This window comes from Rhinatrema bivittatum, chromosome 2 (assembly GCF_901001135.1).
Source record: "Rhinatrema bivittatum chromosome 2, aRhiBiv1.1, whole genome shotgun sequence".
Classification (NCBI taxonomy): domain Eukaryota; kingdom Metazoa; phylum Chordata; class Amphibia; order Gymnophiona; family Rhinatrematidae; genus Rhinatrema; species Rhinatrema bivittatum.
Genome location: NC_042616.1, coordinates 823,306,002 through 823,323,487, shown reverse-complemented (window position 1 = coordinate 823,323,487; position 17,486 = coordinate 823,306,002). Strand labels below are relative to the sequence as shown.

The following is a 17,486-nucleotide window of genomic DNA, read 5'->3' as shown; positions in this document are numbered from 1 at the left end:
ACATGTCACTCCTTGTGTGGGTGGTGGGGAAAGGAAGCAGTGACGTCACAATTCCAACTCCACCACAGGGAAGGGGTGGCAGCCCTCATAAGAGACATTGATTGTTCCTTTTTATAGGCAGGTTCTTAACATTAACATAATAAGATGCAGACAAAGACCAACCAACCCGTCCAGTCTGCCCAGTAATTCCTGTCCACACTGCCAAGGATACTGCCCAGCTGCTAATCACAGAGTGACCATCTGCAAGATTTCTCCCTATCCAGAACAATGATTTTTGTCTTTCTCCTTTGTATTCCACAATCTTAGGTAAGAGCATAGATTATCTCTATTTACTACCCTCCAATATCCATGCCTCACATGCTTACCTTTAAATTGAAAGGAAGATAGGTATCACCGCAGGAGAGCGTGGCTTTAAGGGTCCCTCCCCCAGCTGAGAATTCCTGAGGCGATTTCTGAAATCCCTCAGAGGTGTGCCACGGCTCTCGGCGTGGACTTTGCCTAAGCCCTCTCCCTCCACAGCCGTAGACCATCTCTCTACTCAGCCGGTAAGCGCTGAGACCTGGTATGTAGAGAAGAACTAGTCAGATCCCGAGATGTGGAAGACCTTTGGTAAGTCTTTCCTCCGGTCTCCTTGCTCGGTGTGCCATACCGACATTGTTCCTGATCCCGTTAAGGCAAGGGAAGGGGGTTTCTGAGCGGGTTCAGCGGCCCCCCTAAGGGCTAGGCCCTGCTTTAGGCTTGGTGGACACTCCACGTGGTGGCCCATGGCAACACCATTTTGCGCGCGGTTTGGTGCGGCGCCATTTTTCCCCTTCGTCCGTCAGTACGCACAATGCGGGCTGGCGTTTGTGCACCTAAATTGCATGTAAGTATGCATATATCTGCACTCATAAGTGCACGCACACTTTAGCACACAACCAGCTACTTAGATTTACGTGCGCCAAGGCGAGTCTGCACGCTCGAGAGGCAATAACTGGCTGAACACACAAGCTACAGGGTGATATTTATTACCATGTTATAATGTAAAATATTCTTATATCTATTTATTATCATGTTATAATGTAAAATAGGGCTGTTACCACCCTATTCCTTAGTTATCTGGAAACCGATGTGATATCTCGATCGAATGTCGGTATATTAAATAAATAAATAAATAAATAAATAAATATGGCCCTAGCAGCAAAGACACTCAAGCAACACTCCCTTTTTGCTGACTGCCATATTTGGGCTGTACAGTCTGACCTTGAATCCTTCCTGTGTTAGCACTGTGAGGAGGCCCAGGGAGGACTGAACTCTCAGAACTTTTCCAAGTCTGGCCCCTTCCAGTCGGAGGACAGGTCAGCCACGACCTTATTGGGCAGCACCCTTGACCTGAGCAATTCCGGGACTGCAACCTCTCCGGGAGAGGGCAGTTCAGTGGCCCCTTACCCCGGTTTCTCCTGGGCTAAATATAGACCCGGCAACCTCTTGGTTGGAATTCTTTCAGGGCCTTCAAGCCTTTGTTCAGGCGCAGTCAGCTACTGCCCCAGCTGAGAAGGACTCGCCCTCCCAGCCCTATCAACAAGCCTCGGGACATGCCTCACCTTTCCAAGGATATCCCTGAGAGGGACCCAGATACTACGGATGACGACAGGGATGCAGATTCATTGGAGGATGGGGAAATCCCTCTAGGCCTGGAGCCATACCGGACCGTGCTTTGATTTTTCCACAGAGATGAATTACCAGTCCTAGTCTCCCAGATCCTGAAGACTCTGGGAGTTCTGGGCACGGATCCTATGTCGGAGCCAAAGAAGAACCCCATCCTGGTGTCTCTACAGAAAGCCTCTTGCTATTTCCTGATGCTGGAAGCCATCCAGGAGTTGATTGACCTGGAATGAGATGCCCCGAAAGCAAGTTTTAAAGGCGGTTGGGCCTTGGAGGCCTTTGTACCCTCTGGACCCAGCGGACAAGGAATGCCTGCGTTTTCCAAAAGTGGATGCCTTGGTCTGCGCCATCTCGAAACGAACAACTATCTCAGTAGAGGAAGGAGCGACCTTGAATGATCACGCTAGGCGGTTCGAATCCATCCTTAAGCAAGCCTTTGATGCGACAGCAGTAACACTGCGGATTGCTTCCTGTTGTGTCCTGGTGGCTCGTTCGTGTCTGCTTCTTGAGAGAAAGACAAATAGCTCAGGGGCACATACTGGAGAGGTGATCGAGCCCGCTGCGGCCTTCCTAGTGGATGCAAGCTCAGACCTAGTGCATACCTCAGCCAGAGGAGTAGCCTCCATGCTGGTGGCCGGAAGCCAGCTATGGTTGCGAAATTGGTCAGTGGATGCAACCTTTAAGGTGAACCTCACAAAGATGCCATTTAAGGGATCCCTCCTATTTGGAAGCGAATTGGAGAAGCTAGCCATGCCGCTTCCGGAAGATAAGAAAAAGAGGTCACAGCGCCCCTCACCCATGAGGAGTTGGCCAGAGGCTCCCAGCACTTCCCAGCCCTACAGAAACTCATAATTTCAGACATTTTAGCCCTCAGGAAGATCTCAATCTTTTTGGAAATGTCAACCAAAAGGAGGAACAGACTCGGGCTCGGGCTCAACCCGAACTTCCCAATAAAGTTTGGCTGATCCATCCAAGGGACCTTCTATCAGTGGTGGGTCGAGATCACGTTGCACAAATGGGTACTGGACATCATACGAGAAGGATACGCCCTGGAATTTCGCAGCATCCCTCGGGACATGTTCATGATGTCACCTTGCCACTCCCAGCACAAAAAACTGGCAGTGGAATCCACACTGGTAAGGCTTCTCAGTCTGAGGGCTATAAGTCCGGTATCTAAACCCCAAGTAAATATGGGGCATTTTTACATCTATTTCATTGTTCCCAAGAAAGAGGGTTCATTTCGACCCATCCTGGATCTCAAGAGCGTCAACAGTCATCTGCGGATAATTCACTTCCGCATTGAAACTCTTCGCTCCGTCATAATGGCCGTGCAACCGGGAGAGTTCTTAACCTCCCTGGACCTCTCGGAGGCCTACTTTTATTTTCCAATCCATCAAGACCACCAGCGTTTCCTAGCTTTGCAGTACTGGGCTGCCATTGCCAGTTCCCGGGCGTTGCCCTTTGGTCATAGTGGCAGCACTGAGGAAAGACGGGATCCTGGTGCACCCTTATTTGGACGACTGGCTGATCCGGGCAAAGTAGTTGAAAGAGAGCCTCCAGGTGACCAGCACAGTAAGGTCCCTTCTCCAGAAACTCGGTTGGATCATAAACATGGACAAGAGCAGCCTCAAGCCCTCCCAGTCCTTAAAGTACCCAGGAATCCGATTCCACACCAAGCGGGACAAGGTCTTCCTCCCTCCCTCGAGGTGAAGGAAACTGATGGACCAAGTGCGTCGGCTGATGAACACAATGCACCCCAGGGTGTGGAACTATCTCCAGGTCCTCGGCCTCATGGCATCAACCCTGGAAGTAGTACAGTGGGTAAGGGCACACATGTGGCCTCTCCAACGCTCCCTGCTGTCACGTTGGAACCCACTACCTGAAGACTGCTCCATACAGCTCCACTTACCAATGGAAGTATGTTCTCCACTCCAGTGGTGGCTACTAGAAGTTCACCTAAGCAAGGGTGTAAGCCTGTCCCCACAGAACTGGATCATCCTCACGACAGATGCGAGCCTTCGAGGGTGGGGAGTTCGCTGTCAGGAATTGACAACCCAGGGGCGATGGACCGAGGAAGAGGCGAGCTGGAACAGAAACTTCCTGGAAGCACCAGTGAATAAATTAGCATGCCTGCAGTTCAGCCACAGGCTCCAGGAACAAGCAATCTGTGTGATGTTAGACAACGCAACAACGGTTGCCTATATCAACCATCAGGGAGGAACCAAAAGCCACTAAGTGTCTCTGGAGATAGACCCCCTTATGGATTGGGCAGAGTTAAACCTACAAGGGATCTCGGCCTCCCACATCTTGGGAAAAGACAATGTCAGAGCAGTCTTTATAAGCAGGGAAAGCCTGGATCTGGGGGAATGGACTTTGTCGACGAGGGCCTTCCAGCTCCCAGTAGATCGGTGGGGCCTCCCATCCTTCGACCTACTGACTACATCTCACAATGTGAAGGTTCCTCGATTCTTCAGTCGCAGATGAGATCCGTGCTCCCAAGGGATCAACACCCTCATCCAGACCTGGCCAGAGGAGGACTTACTGTATGCCTTCCCTCCATGACCTCTATTGGGCAAGATCATCCGCAATATCGAACACCACAGAGGATTAGTCCTTCTGGTGGCCCCGGATTGGCCCCGACGCCCATGGTATGTAGACATGCGGAGGCTTCTCATGGAGAGAGTCCCCTTTGCCTCCTCCCGCACAGGGATCTTCTCCAGCAAGGTCCGATTCTTCATGAAGACCCAACTTGATTCTCTCTTACGGTCTGGCCCTTGAGACAGCTCGCCTGACGAAGCATGGATATTTGGCAGCCGTGATCACCACCTTGCTCTGTGTGCAGAAGTTCTCAACATCCCTGGCGTATGTATAAATCTGGAGAATATTTGAGGCCTGGTGCAAGGAACATGGGGTGCCCCCGCGAACGGCCAAGATCCCCATGATTCTGGAATTCTTACAGGATGGCCTGAACAAAGGATTGTCCAACTCCTTGAAGGTCCAGATGGCAGCCCTCTCCTGCTTAAAGGCCAAGCTGAATGGAACCTGCCTGTCGGCGCATCTGGACTTGACCTGTTTCCTAAAAGGGGTTAAACACCTCCGACCACCCTTAAAGTGGCCAGTTCCCCTATGGAACCTCAATCTAACATAGAAACATATAGAAACATAGAAGTGGCGGCAGAAGAAGACCAACGGCCCATCCAGTCTGCCCAGCAAGCTACGCAGTTTATCCATTTTTTTTCCCCCCCTTTTTTCTCCCTCCCACCCGTCTCTTTTGGCTTCCAGCACCCTCCGGCCCCAATTCCCTTACACCCCTCCACCAATGCAGAGAGCAGCGCCATCCTAGTGAACATCCAGCTCAATCAGGGGTAGCAACCGCCGCAACCAGCAGGCCACACCCCTGCCCCTTACCCACCCCTGTTTTGTTTGCTTGTTTGTTTTTTTTTTATTTTTTGAGATGGCAGCCCTCCATCCTTCCGCTCCGTGAAGGTGGAACACCAACCACTGGCCACCGGCATCCCGCTCCGTGAATGCCTCTGTGGCTACTGCCGCTCCGTGCAGTGTTTTGTTGCATGAAAGTGGAACACCAACTACTGGCCACTGGCATCCCGCTCCGTGAATGCCTCTGTGGCTACTGCCGCTCCGTGCAGTGTTTTGTTGCATGAAAGTGGAACACCAACTATTGGCCACTGGCATCCCGCTCCGTGAGTGCCTCAGTGGCTACTGCCGCTCCGTGCAGTGTTTGCTGCCTCCTCTCTATTTATGCCCACTAGACTTGATGGATCCACAGTGTTTATCCCACGCCCCTTTGAAGTCCTTCACAGTTTTAGACTTCACCATTTCCTCCGGAAGGGCATTCCAGGCATCCACCACCCTTTCTGTGAAGAAATACTTCCTGACATTGTCTAGTCTTGGACTAGTATTGGACTTTCTAGCAAGGCCATCCTTCAGACCACTGTGCAGTCTGTCGCTACGCCTATTGACTCTAAAGCCTGTATTCTTGGTGGCAATATGCTTGGCTCATCCCATCTCTGACCTACAGATACTGTCTTGTCGGGAACCATTCCTTCAATTTACTCCAGGAACAATGCAGCTTCATACCATCCCCTCCTTACCAAAGGTAGTCCCGGAGTTTCTCCTGAACCAATCTATTTCCTTCCCAATCCTGGATAGACACAAGGACATGGAAGACTACCACCTTCTTCGCCATCTAAACATCGGTAGACTTTGTGTGGTATCTGGAACATGCAGAACCGGTGCGCAAGACAGATTGCTTGTTTGTTCTTCTTGGGGGAAAGAAACAAGACAAAGAAGCTTCATGAGCTACCATAGCTCGCTGGATCAAGGGAGCTTACGTAGAGGCAGGGAAGCCTTTACCCCTGCAGGTTAAAGCTCATTCTACCAGGACCCGGCAGTAACCTTGGCGGAAGCTAAGCTGCTGTCTCCCGCCAACATCTGTCGAGCAGCGACATGGTCTTCCCTTACACACCTTCTCCAGGTTCTACTGCCTGGACATGCAGGCCCGAGAGGACACAGCCTTTGCAAGGGTGGTGCTAACTGGACCGCCGGCAGCCTCCCGCCCTGTTCAGGAGTAGCTTTGTACATTCCATTGGGCCTGAGTCCATCTGGCTACACGCTAGGAAATGGAGAAATTACTGACCTGATAATGTCGTTTTCCTTAGTGTAGACAGATGGAGTCAGCATCCCATCCATGGCTGCCCATGAGGTGAATCTCGATTCCATGAGGTGGCAGGTAAGCTGTCGCCCTATCCCCAGATCAGGGCATCAGTAGTATTGCTGGGATCCAGCGCCTTCGTGGTCGAGTACAGTTGCGGTCTCCAGTTTTTTAATCAAATTTTACAGTAGTCTGTCCACAGTGGCTTTTGAAGAGAATACTGAAGGGCTGAGGTCACCTGCAGGGGTATCTAGGGTGACGTCAGCTTTGAAACCTGACTCAGTCTCCATCTGCTGGCAGGGGAGCACATAACCCATTGGTCCTGAGTCCATCTGTCTACACTAAGGAAAACGAAATTATCAGGTAAGTAATTTCTCCATTTCGACCCTTAACAGAATACTGGGGGGGTAACCTGCATGGAGTGGTAGTTACTATCCTTAACAGAATGCATGGGGATAACTTGCACAGAGCAGCAGTTACTACCTTTAAAACATGGGGTAACCTGCATGGGGCAGCAGTTACTACCATAAGAAACTTGCTGGGCAGAGTGGATGGATCATTTGGTCTTTTTCTGCCATCATTACTTTGTTACTATGGTAAAAGCTGATTTGACACTGATGGTTTTAAATGAAGCGCAGACAAATATGAATAAACAGGTTGTGATTAGGAATAAAAAAAAATATAGATTTAGTTATTTGTCTGCAAATGCTATTAGTCTAAGAAATAGCATTGGAAAGGTAGATTGTATGGCATTAAATATAGACTATATAAAAATAATCATGTCCATCCCCAGTAGCGCAAGTGTATATGCTTCCCGCTACCACAGGATGATGTCAGGTTTGGGGACACAGCTGGAGCAGGCTACAGGAGCATGGCGGAGAATGTTTATTCCTAGTCGATATCCAGAGCTGAGTGCAGAGAGGTGAGGTGGCTGCCGAGAGCCACAGGAGGATGGAGAAAGCCGTGGGCATCCAGCATAGACCACCAACTGGAGGAAGAGGGATACAGGAGAAGGGTGGAGTGGATGAGATGCAATTACTCCCACTCCAGTGTAGTGGGCCCTGCCACTAGTGAAGGTATTGATATGATAGGCATTTTGGAGACTTGATGGAAAGATGATAACCAATGGGACAGTGATACCAGGGTACAAATAATATTGAAATGGCAGTGAGGTGACACTGTATGTTAAGGAGGGTATAGGTCAAATAGGGTTAAACTATAGAACTTGTTGCCAGAAAATGTGGTAACATACCGAGTTTCTTTAGGACAGGTTCACAAATAGATGGACTTTGGATTCTGCATCTCTTAATTCTTGGGGAGAGCAACATGAAACAGACTTTCACATTGGGATATGCCAGGTGCTTCCTGGTGACCCAGTCTGGCCATTGTCAGAGGCAGGATGGTGGGCTCAATGGATCATTTGTCCAACCCAGCGTGGCATCTCTTATGTCCCCTATGACTGATTCTCTGTAACACAAACCCCTGCGCCCTCCCCTCACCATTGTAGCGGAATCTATCTTTCCAAATACAAGCTCAAGAGGAACAATTCACTTTCCTGAGCAGGCAGGGCCATCCTTTGCTCTGCCCTGCTCCTTCTCTCCCACCCCTTTCTGAAATCACAGAGGAGGAAACTGTCCATCTTCTCTCCTGCTCCAAATCGCTGCTTGTTCCTCTCACCCCAGTGAGAAAAGTTGGTTCAGCGACTGAGGAAGGGAGAATGAAGAGCAGGCTGCCACAGGGACGCTAGGTCCAGCCCTCATGGTGAAGTAGGGACAGGACGCCTGTTTGCCGTTGATATGAAAGCTGGTTCAGCGACGGTGTACCCTGGGGAAGGGAGAATGATGAGCAGGCTGCCACAGGGACGCTAGGCCCAGCCCTCATGGTGAAGTAGGGACGGGGCGCCTGTTTGCCGATGATATGAAAGCTGGTTCAGCGACGGTGTACCCTGGGGAAGGGAGAATGAAGAGCAGGCTGCCACAGGGACGCTAGGCCCAGGACGCCTGTTTGCCGATGATATGAAAGTTGGTTCGGTGACGGTGTACCCTGGGGAAGGGAGAATGAAGAGCAGGCTGCCACAGGGACGCTAGGCCCAGCCCTCATGGTGAAGTAGGGACAGGACGCCTGTTTGCCGATGATATGAAAGTTGGTTCAGCGACAGGGTGTACCCTGGGGAAGAGAGAATGAAGAGCAGGCTGCCACAGGGATGCTAGGCCCAGCCCTCATGGTGAAGTAGGGACAGGACGCCTGTTTGCCGATGATATGAAAGTTGGTTCAGCGACAGGGTGTACCCTGGGGAAGGGAGAATGAAGAGCAGGCTGCCACAGGGATGCTAGGTCCAGCCCTCATGGTGAAGTAGGGACAGGACGCCTGTTTGCCGTTGATATGAAAGCTGGTTCAGCGACGGTGTACCCTGGGGAAGGGAGAATGATGAGCAGGCTGCCACAGGGATGCTAGGCCCAGCCCTCATGGTGAAGTAGGGACAGGACGCCTGTTTGCCGATGATCTGAAAGTTGGTTCAGCGACAGGGTGTACCCTGGGGAAGGGAGAATGACGAGCAGGCTGCCACAGGGACGCTAGGCCCAGGACGCCTGTTTGCCGATGATATGAAAGTTGGTTCGGTGACGGTGTACCCTGGGGAAGGGAGAATGAAGAGCAGGCTGCCACAGGGATGCTAAGCCCAGCCCTCATGGTGAAGGAGGGACAGGACGCCTGTTTGCCGATGATATGAAAGTTGGTTCAGCGACAGGGTGTACCCTGGGGAAGGGAGAATGAAGAGCAGGCTGCCACAGGGATGCCAGGCCCAGCCCTCATGGTGAAGTAGGGACAGGACGCCTGTTTGCCCGATGATATGAAAGTTGTCAACACAGCAGACATGCCAGAGGGGGGTAGATAAGATGAGAGAGGACCTGATCAAAAACAACTACAAATTCTTAATAAGTTAGATAAAGATTTGTTTAAAGCAAGAAGTGCATCACAGAAACAGTTCTGGTGACTAGTTCCTAGGGGAGCTGAGCTCACAGCCATCTCATGAGCTTGATTCACTTCAGTTTGTAATTAGACAGAAGCCTTCGTCACTAAATCAGGATAAGGAGACAGGTAAGAAGGGAGCCTCCCCGGGGAAGGATGTGCAGCAGGGGTGGGAGGATGCAACGCACCCCAGGGGCAGCAGTTACTAAGGAAGGAGAGGTGACACAGCCCAGGGACCAGGCACCGCGAAAGAAGCCGCAACACACACAAGGGAGAAGAAGATGAAAGAGAGAGGCAAAATGATGTCTGGTAGTGTGGTTAAAAACCCCAAGTCTCTCGTGTTCTTTTATTTGCGTTCTGAAGTGTCTGATTATTTTAACTTCAAATGTCTTACGTTCCTGAGTTGTTTTGAATTTTCCTGTTAGTTTGCTGATGCAGTGGGCTGGTCCCAAAGGGATGTTTGCCTTTCTCTTCTTTGTGATGTGTAATTTTATTTCTGTCTTTAACATCTGGCCTCACTCGCCAGTGTAGCATCCTGTGAGACCGGGCCCTACGTTCCCCCTTAAACTGGTGCAGGACCAGGCTAGGTGCCTGGTCCCCTTTAATTCCCCTTGTGTGAGAGAACTCTGTGGGCAGGGCCCAGCAGGGGAGGAATAAGAGCTGAGGTCCAGGTGGGGTTAGTCAGACAAGGCCCAGGTTTCCAGGAGGACGGCAGCTCCTATAGAATATTACTGTCCAAAGACGTCTGGTGGACAATCCCTTCAGGCGGATCTGTTACATCAGGGGCCCATTCTACACAAGGATCTGGGTCGATTCTGTCTTATGATGTGGCCATTATATATAAAAATATAGAACATAAGAAATTGCCATGCTGGGTCAGACCAAGGGTCCATCAAGCCCAGCATCCTGTTTCCAACAGTGGCCAATCCAGGCCATAAGAACCTGGCACGTACCCAAAACATTGAGTAGATCCCATGCTACTCATGCCAGTAATAGCAGTGGCTATTCCCTAAGTCAACTTGATTAGTAGCCGTTAATGGACTTCTCCTCCAAGAACTTATCCAAACCTTTTTTAAAGTCAGCTACACTATTGCCAAGTGGCTCCAACACTGTTACCTTTCGCAGCAAAGCCAACAGCGATGAGAACCCATTCTACAAGGACGCACGCATCATTTTGGGCAGAGGCAGCTTCAGCCTCTCCAGAAGAGATTTGCAGGACAGCCACGTGATTCTCCTTGCATTCCTTTGAATAGTATTGCAGGTTGGACGTGCAGCTCAAGGCAGTTTCTGCCTTTGGGGTGGGAATCATTAAAACAGCCCTGTCTTCCTCCCTCCTCCCCCAGCAAGAGAAGCTTAGGTAACTCCTGTATTTATTTTTATTTATTTATTTGCGTTTTTTTCTATAACCGGCATTCATGGTTAGAAACCACATCATGCCGGTTTACATGTAACAAGGGGTGAGAACAAAGAACAGAACATAAACAAGTGCAAGGAGATCAAAAAGTTACATTACAACAAGGGTCTTAAACTTGGAGGAGAGATAAGAATAAGAGAGTAGAACTGTAAGGATTACCTTATTTACATTATATACATTATACTGTGAATAGTGTATGTGAAGACTGGTCTAGTGTATGTGAAGACTGGTCTAGCAGGAAGGAATAAGGAAGGTTAAATTAATCTTACCTGATAATTTTCTTTTCTTGAGTCCTGCTAGACCAGTTCAGAACCCACCCAGGAATACAGGGACACTAGGGAACTACGGTGTTGTGCAAGGCACGTTCTCTGCCTTCATTCTCCTTTCTTTCTTCCCTTGTCATAACTCTTGACTCACTTGGATCGGTCTTGGGTACCATATTATCTGTTTTTTTGTGGTTTTTTTAGAAAATGGCATTAGGGGAATTTCTAGCGGTCACAGTGCTTTGACAGTAGGCTACTGGCATTGGCCTAGGACCACATCTCCCTCCCTTATAGTGCACAGTGAGGTAATAAAAGAGGTGTTTCTTCTGTCTCTATCAGCTGTCCATACATGAAAGTTGGTTTAGCAGGACTAAAAGGAAGAACATTTATCAGGTAAGAATAATTTAATCTTCCTTATCCTACTGCTAGACCAGTCCATAAAAATGGGAAATTCCCCACCTACCAGCTGATGGAGACGGAGGACGCCCCCTTTTTTCTGTGACATCACCCCTGGCTCTAAGGGAGGTTCTGACTAAGCATTTGCTAATAATCTCTTCCTCCAGCAGATGCTGGGCCATGTGAGCACTAGTGCGTCTGGAGTCTATCTGCAAGAGCCTAGCTTAGGCCTTGCTATGCCAAGCGCTTGGATCGGCTCCGTCCAGGGCTGATTTCCTCCCAGAGTTCCCGGCTTCAGGGTGGATCCCATGCTCCCCAGTGGTCCTGGGTGACAGGTCACAGGCTCTGCCCTGGGAGGATAGCTCTTGCAGAGGCTAGAGAAGGAATCTCAGAGCACAGTCCCTGCTTTCCATGTGTTCTTCTTTCTGCCTTTTCTGTGTGTTGATGAGGTTTCTAAAAACAAAAAAGGGGGAAAGAAGACGGGACTGGGGATCCTTTGCGTGCAGCAAGTCCGCCCCCCGCATGGGAGAAGAATTTCATTAGAGAAGGGGGTCCCCTAATCACTGTGACTCTTATGAAACTTGGGCCACAGGTAATGCAGCCTGTGGCACCCAACGCATCTCCACTATGCGAAATGAATGCAAAGCCTCCTTCCTCTGATGTGATTACTGCGGGAGAAACCTCAACCACGGGACGAGGACGGGCGAGCAGGAGCAGCAGTGGAAGACCCAGCTAACCTCCGACCCCCGTAACGCCAAGCTTCCTCTTCCGGAGGGCTGGATTTACCCTTCCTTTCGCATCCAGGAGCCCTCTTGGGAGTTGGCTCTTACTCCGCAGGGCATGCTTTCTCTGGAATTTGTGCTGCTTATGCACTGGACCACCTCCACCGTGCAGAAACCTGCTGGGAGTGCGCTGCCCCCTCCCCCTCATCCTTGGACGTCAGACTCTTATTACTCGGGTGATTGCTTCCCTCAGGATGTCCGACTCCAGGCTGGAGGAACCCACTGGGGGAGAGCCTGTCTTGAAGGGAATTCAGAAACCTTCCAAGGGCCTTCTCCCTAAAGAAGGCTCCTGGCATTAGCAGAGTGGGACGCCCAAAGGCAGTGGTGGAGTCTTGAACAAATTATCGCCACTGCCTGCAGAAGACAAGAGCAACCTCCTTCAGAGTTCCCAACATGGACGCTCTGGTGTCATCCATGACCCGTAAGGCTTCTGACCCAGTACCGGGCGGTACGTCTCGGACCAGGGCTGAGTTTGTGGGGGAGCGGCCTCCTCTTTTCAGACTTAACCGGCAGAGCAACAGGGAAGAAGAGAAAAGTGGTTGAACATGGAGCAGACAGAGAAGAAGACTGCCACTCTGCTTCTTCCCAATCCAGCACCCCCTTCTTGTTGTTTACCCCTCCCCTCCTGCGGGGGTTCCTGACCAGGCTAAATTAGCACAAGTCTGAAACCTGTGAGCAGCAGCGCCAATTGTCGAGGCATCAACCCTGGCCTGTGTGAATGGCACTGCTGCTCACAAGTTTCACATTTCTGCTCCCAAGAGCTTAATTCCTTGCTGTGCAATGCAGAACAGCAGGAAGCAGAGCAGAGCTGGTGGTGTAAGTCAGTTCTGCCTCCCCCACAATAGTGGCAAGGTTCCTTTCTGCACCACAGACCCCAGGAGGGAGCAGAGCAGAGGTTGTTGGATCTTCCTACCCTAAGACAGGGACAGCCACGTGTCCTTGGTTTTTGTTTGATTTCCTAGCACAGTCTAGTTGGCTGTCAGGGAGAATGGCCAAGGTCAAAGATGCACAAAGTGAATGCCTGTCAGTCCCATTGCTTCTGCTGCTACTGCTGCGTTGGTTTACTGTCCCCACTGCTGCTTATCATGCTGGCTTTCTGGGCCCTGTCATCTCCATCTCTGGTGACTACAATGAGGGATGTGGGGGGGATTAGTAATCAAAGAGAAGGAAAGGAGAGAAAAGGGAGGGGGAAGGGCAAGAGACCAAGTGAGGGTACATCGGGGAGATGAGAGCAAGTGAGATGATCAGAGGGAGGGGAGGGGAAAAAGTGAGTGAGCAGATCAGAGAGGCTGAGTGGTGTGGAAGAGAGGGGAAGATTCTGAGGGGATTGGAGGGACTGAAGGTGAGATGATCAGAGCTGGGGTGCAAGCAGACTGTGAATGAAGGGAGGCGAGAGAAGGGTATGAATAAGAATATAAGGTTTGCCCTACTGGGCCAGACCAGGGTTCCAGTATCCTGTTTCCCGCAGTGGCCAATCCAGGTCTCACGTAGCTGTCGGGATTCCAAAAGGTTGATCGATTCCCAGGGATAAGCAGTGGATATCCCCAAATCCACTTTAATAATGATTTGTGGACGTTTTTTTTCCAGGAACCCGTTTAAACCTAGTTACACTAACAGCTCTTACCACATCCTCTGGCTGCCTGTTCTGCTAAACCTATCTTTGAGTTTCGAACTTTCTCTTACAGAGAACCCTTATTTAGTTTTTTCTGCCACCTCCGTTACCTTTTCACTGGTCCCATCTTTTTACCTAAAGTTATCACCCTTTCACTTTAATCGGTCAGTTTTACTCCCAGCCTTTGGGGGTGACAAATGTCAAGGTTAAGGTAGCAGTCTCTGCCTCCTTGCTATACGTCACGTACGTCTCTAGTATCTGAAGCTGATGAATCCCTTTCAGAAAAATGCACAAGCTGTCCGTGCCGTATGGCAGTTCTTGGAAGGGCAAGGGAGCTGCCAAGGCTACCCTGGCCAAAAGGATTAAGGAGACGCTGATGTTGGTGTACTTACTGAAGGGTCGACAGTCATCCTCCATGTCTGTCTTCATGTGCAGAGGCTTTTTCAGTAGCCCAGGAGGATATCTCTACGGTGACTTCTTGGGGATCTTTGCATTCCTTTCTTAAATATTACAGATTAGACAATTGGATAGATTGGACATGCAAGGATATAAACAGGATGGAGTCGCTCCAGAGGGCATCGACTAAAATGGTCAGTGGTCTTCAGTCTAAAGCATATGGGGATAGACTTAAAGATCTAAACATGGACACCCTAGAGGAAAGGCGAGATAGGGGAGATAGGATAGAGACAATCAGGTGCCTCAGAGGTTTCCATGCACAGGGGGTGAGCCTTTTTCAATGGAAAGGAGGATCTAGAACGAGGGGTCATGGGATGAGGGTGACAGGGGGTAGACTCAGGAGTAATCTTAGGAAATATTTCTTTACAGAGAGGGTGGTGGATGCATGGAACCAGCCTCCCAGTGGAGGTGATGGAGACAGACAGTATCTGAATTCAGGAAAGCAGGGGATAAATACAGGGATCTCCAAGGAAGTGATGATAATTATATTGCTAAATTGATTGGACAGATGGGCAGACTATCAGGCCGATACAGTACAGTGCGCTAGCTTTACCCCTTATTCAGTAAGGAGTAATAGTGCGTCGAAAACGTGCATCCAATCCCCCCCCCCCCCCCCCCCCCCCCCCCCCCGAACCTAATAGTGCCCGCAACATGCAAATGCATGTTGATGGCCCTATTAGGTATTCCCACGCGATTCAGAAAGCAAAATGTGCAGCCAAGCCGCACATTTTACTTTCAGAAATTAGCGCCTACCCAAAGGTTGGCGTTAATTTCTCCGGGCACCGGAAAAGTGCACAGAAAAGCAGTAAAAACTGCTTTTCTGTACACCCTTCGACTTAATATCATGGCGATATTAAGTCAGAGGTCCCGAAAGTAAAAAAAAAAAAAAAAAAAAATTGAAAGCGGCTCGCGGGTTGAAAACCAGATGCTCAATTTTGCCGGCGTCCGATTTCCGAACCCGTGGCTGTCAGCGGGTTTGAGAACCGACGCCGGCAAAATTGAGCATCAGCTGTCAAACCCGCTGACAGCCGCCGCTCAATTCGCCTGCTCACCCGCGACTTTTACTGTATCGGCCCGTATGTGTTTTTTTTCTGCTGCCATATTTCTATGTAAGCTAAGGCGGATACTGCATTTGGATCAGGCATCCTTGGAGCAGCCCTGTCTTCCTCCCGTCCCGTCTCAGCTTGGGTAACTTCCACCTGTATAGACTAGTCTAGCAAGAGGATAAGGAAGGAGAAATTTATCCTTATCTGTTAATTTCATTTCATGGAGTCCTGCAAGACCAGTCCAGCATGCGTGTAATTTCATCGCTCTTCCCTTTCCAGGCTGGATGCTGTCAGGGTGCCGTAAGGGCTGTGGTCTTCTGTCATAATAGGGAAGCTGCTTTGTGTTTGCCTCTCATGTTCTGTTACCTCCTCCTTACCTCTCTGCCCCAACTTGGCTGATGGTTTGAATTCCCTCTCTTGCTTTTTTTTTAAAGCCCCTTTTTCCTGTAGAGTATGAATTATTTTTTAGTTCCATTAGTCTGGCAAATGCTTAGCCTGTACCTCCCTTATAGCCGGGGTGATGTATCCTCTGTCTCCATCAGCTGGTGGGCAGGGAATTTGCCACTTGCATGGACTGACTTACAGGACTCAAGTTAAAGGTACATTTCTCCTTTCAGTATATTTTATTTTATTTTAATTTGTTTATTTCAACTGGAATAGTAAAAAGAGAGGGCCTTTTTCGAGCAGGTTGTTAATTGTAGTTTTGCAAACTAAGGGCCTCATTTACTAAATATTTTTCCCATAGAGACAGAATGAGAAAGTCATAACAAATCAGGCCCTAAGAATGCAAATATGTGACAGTAATCGAGGGTATAATCCCCAAGGCTGAACCCTCTGGTTTTTGAAATGCTGTAGTCGTTCAGGATAGCTGAAATGCCATTGCATAGGCAGTCACTGCACAGTGCAAATGGTATCTGAACCTCGGGATGTCTTCTTACCCGAATTGATGTCTCGGGACACTAGAGTAATGGTCATCTGTTGCCACTGGACATTTCACAACCAGGGTTTCTGCTTAGGATTGGAGAGGAGGTTATTACAGAGAAACAGAGTGTTCTTGCACAAGATGACCTGTCGTTGGAGGAGGCCTTCTACAAGAAGTCTCTAACTCTGAGACTGCGGACTAAGGTCCAGATGAACTCGAGGAATTGTCCTATGTTGTGTCTATGGGAAAAGCATGTCATGCCTCAGGGCCCACAGAGCTGGAAACTGCTGAGGAATGTTCTTCTGGAATAATCGGATTCCTTGTTTAATCTCCTCCCTGTAACTAGCAAAAAGGTCTAATTATCTTGCCAGTAATTTGTTGCAGTTCATTGCCAGAGCAATTAACGGTGCTAAAATAAACTAGCACAAGGCTTAGGTGTAAGCAGTCCAAGTATGACTCTGGGCAAGAGAATGTGCCGGAGTGCGGAGGCTGCTGGAATTTGGTTCGGATGACAAGATGTGGTCACCTCACACTCCCTGCCCTTCTCTGTGTTTTCTTGAGTTCCGTACAGTCACGAAATCTAGTCTGGTATCATTCTGTTGTGTCTTACGCCAGCCCGGTGCAAAGGACATGGGTTTGCCTCCTGCGCTCCAGGCCAGTCATGGCTGGAGGTGCTGCGGTAGTGTTCACAGCCCAGGAAGAAAGTCCCAACCATCACTCAACAGCAGCACCTACTAGGTTTTTGTAGAGGGCCACGATCTGTGATGGCTGGGCTGAGGTGGGAGGGAGATATAAAATAGGGGGATAATGACTGACTAGTTGCAAATTACCCCACTAAAACCCAATTCTGATTGAGCTGGATATGTTTGAACCTGTCTAGCAAGAAGGGTGAAATAGGGGACTGGTGCTAGTGATGCATCTCTGGGAAGAGGATACATTTAAAACTTTTCAGGAGCTCCAACAGAAGTTTGCAGTAGAAGGTAACTCCCTTAACTCATATCGACAAATGCAAAGGATACCAGGAACATTTTTGATTTATAGTGACCCCTGTGGTGTTTGAATGGATTGGAGGATTATCTGAGTGATGCTGAGGGTAGATATTTATCGTATCAATACAAATATGAATAAATCCACAAATACCAGGAAATAAATGATATCAACAATATATAAATGATTCCTGAGAAAGGTAGGCGGTGGGAAGCTCGAAGAGACCTCATATATTGAATGCCCAATAGCTAGGCTAATAGAAGCTTATAATGGCGTAAGCTTTTCTTTATTTATAATCATAGGTCTCGATGAGCGAAATTATGAG

The 17,486-nt window shown here is 49.3% G+C and overlaps 1 protein-coding gene across 5 annotated transcripts in view; it reads left to right on the top strand.

Moving 5' to 3' along the window:
- Positions 1-17,486, top strand: part of MAF1 (MAF1 homolog, negative regulator of RNA polymerase III) — a 100,207-nt gene that overhangs the window by 12,827 nt on the left and 69,894 nt on the right. The window contains exon 1 of one of the 5 annotated variants that reach the window (XM_029592342.1): positions 9,275-9,412. The exons of 3 other annotated variants lie outside the window; for them this stretch is intronic. The gene's annotated coding sequence lies outside the window, so the exon portion shown is untranslated. Of the gene's footprint in view, positions 1-9,274; positions 9,413-9,571; positions 9,593-17,486 lie in introns of those variants that run through there. One more of the 5 variants, XM_029592343.1, reaches the window with a different exon arrangement.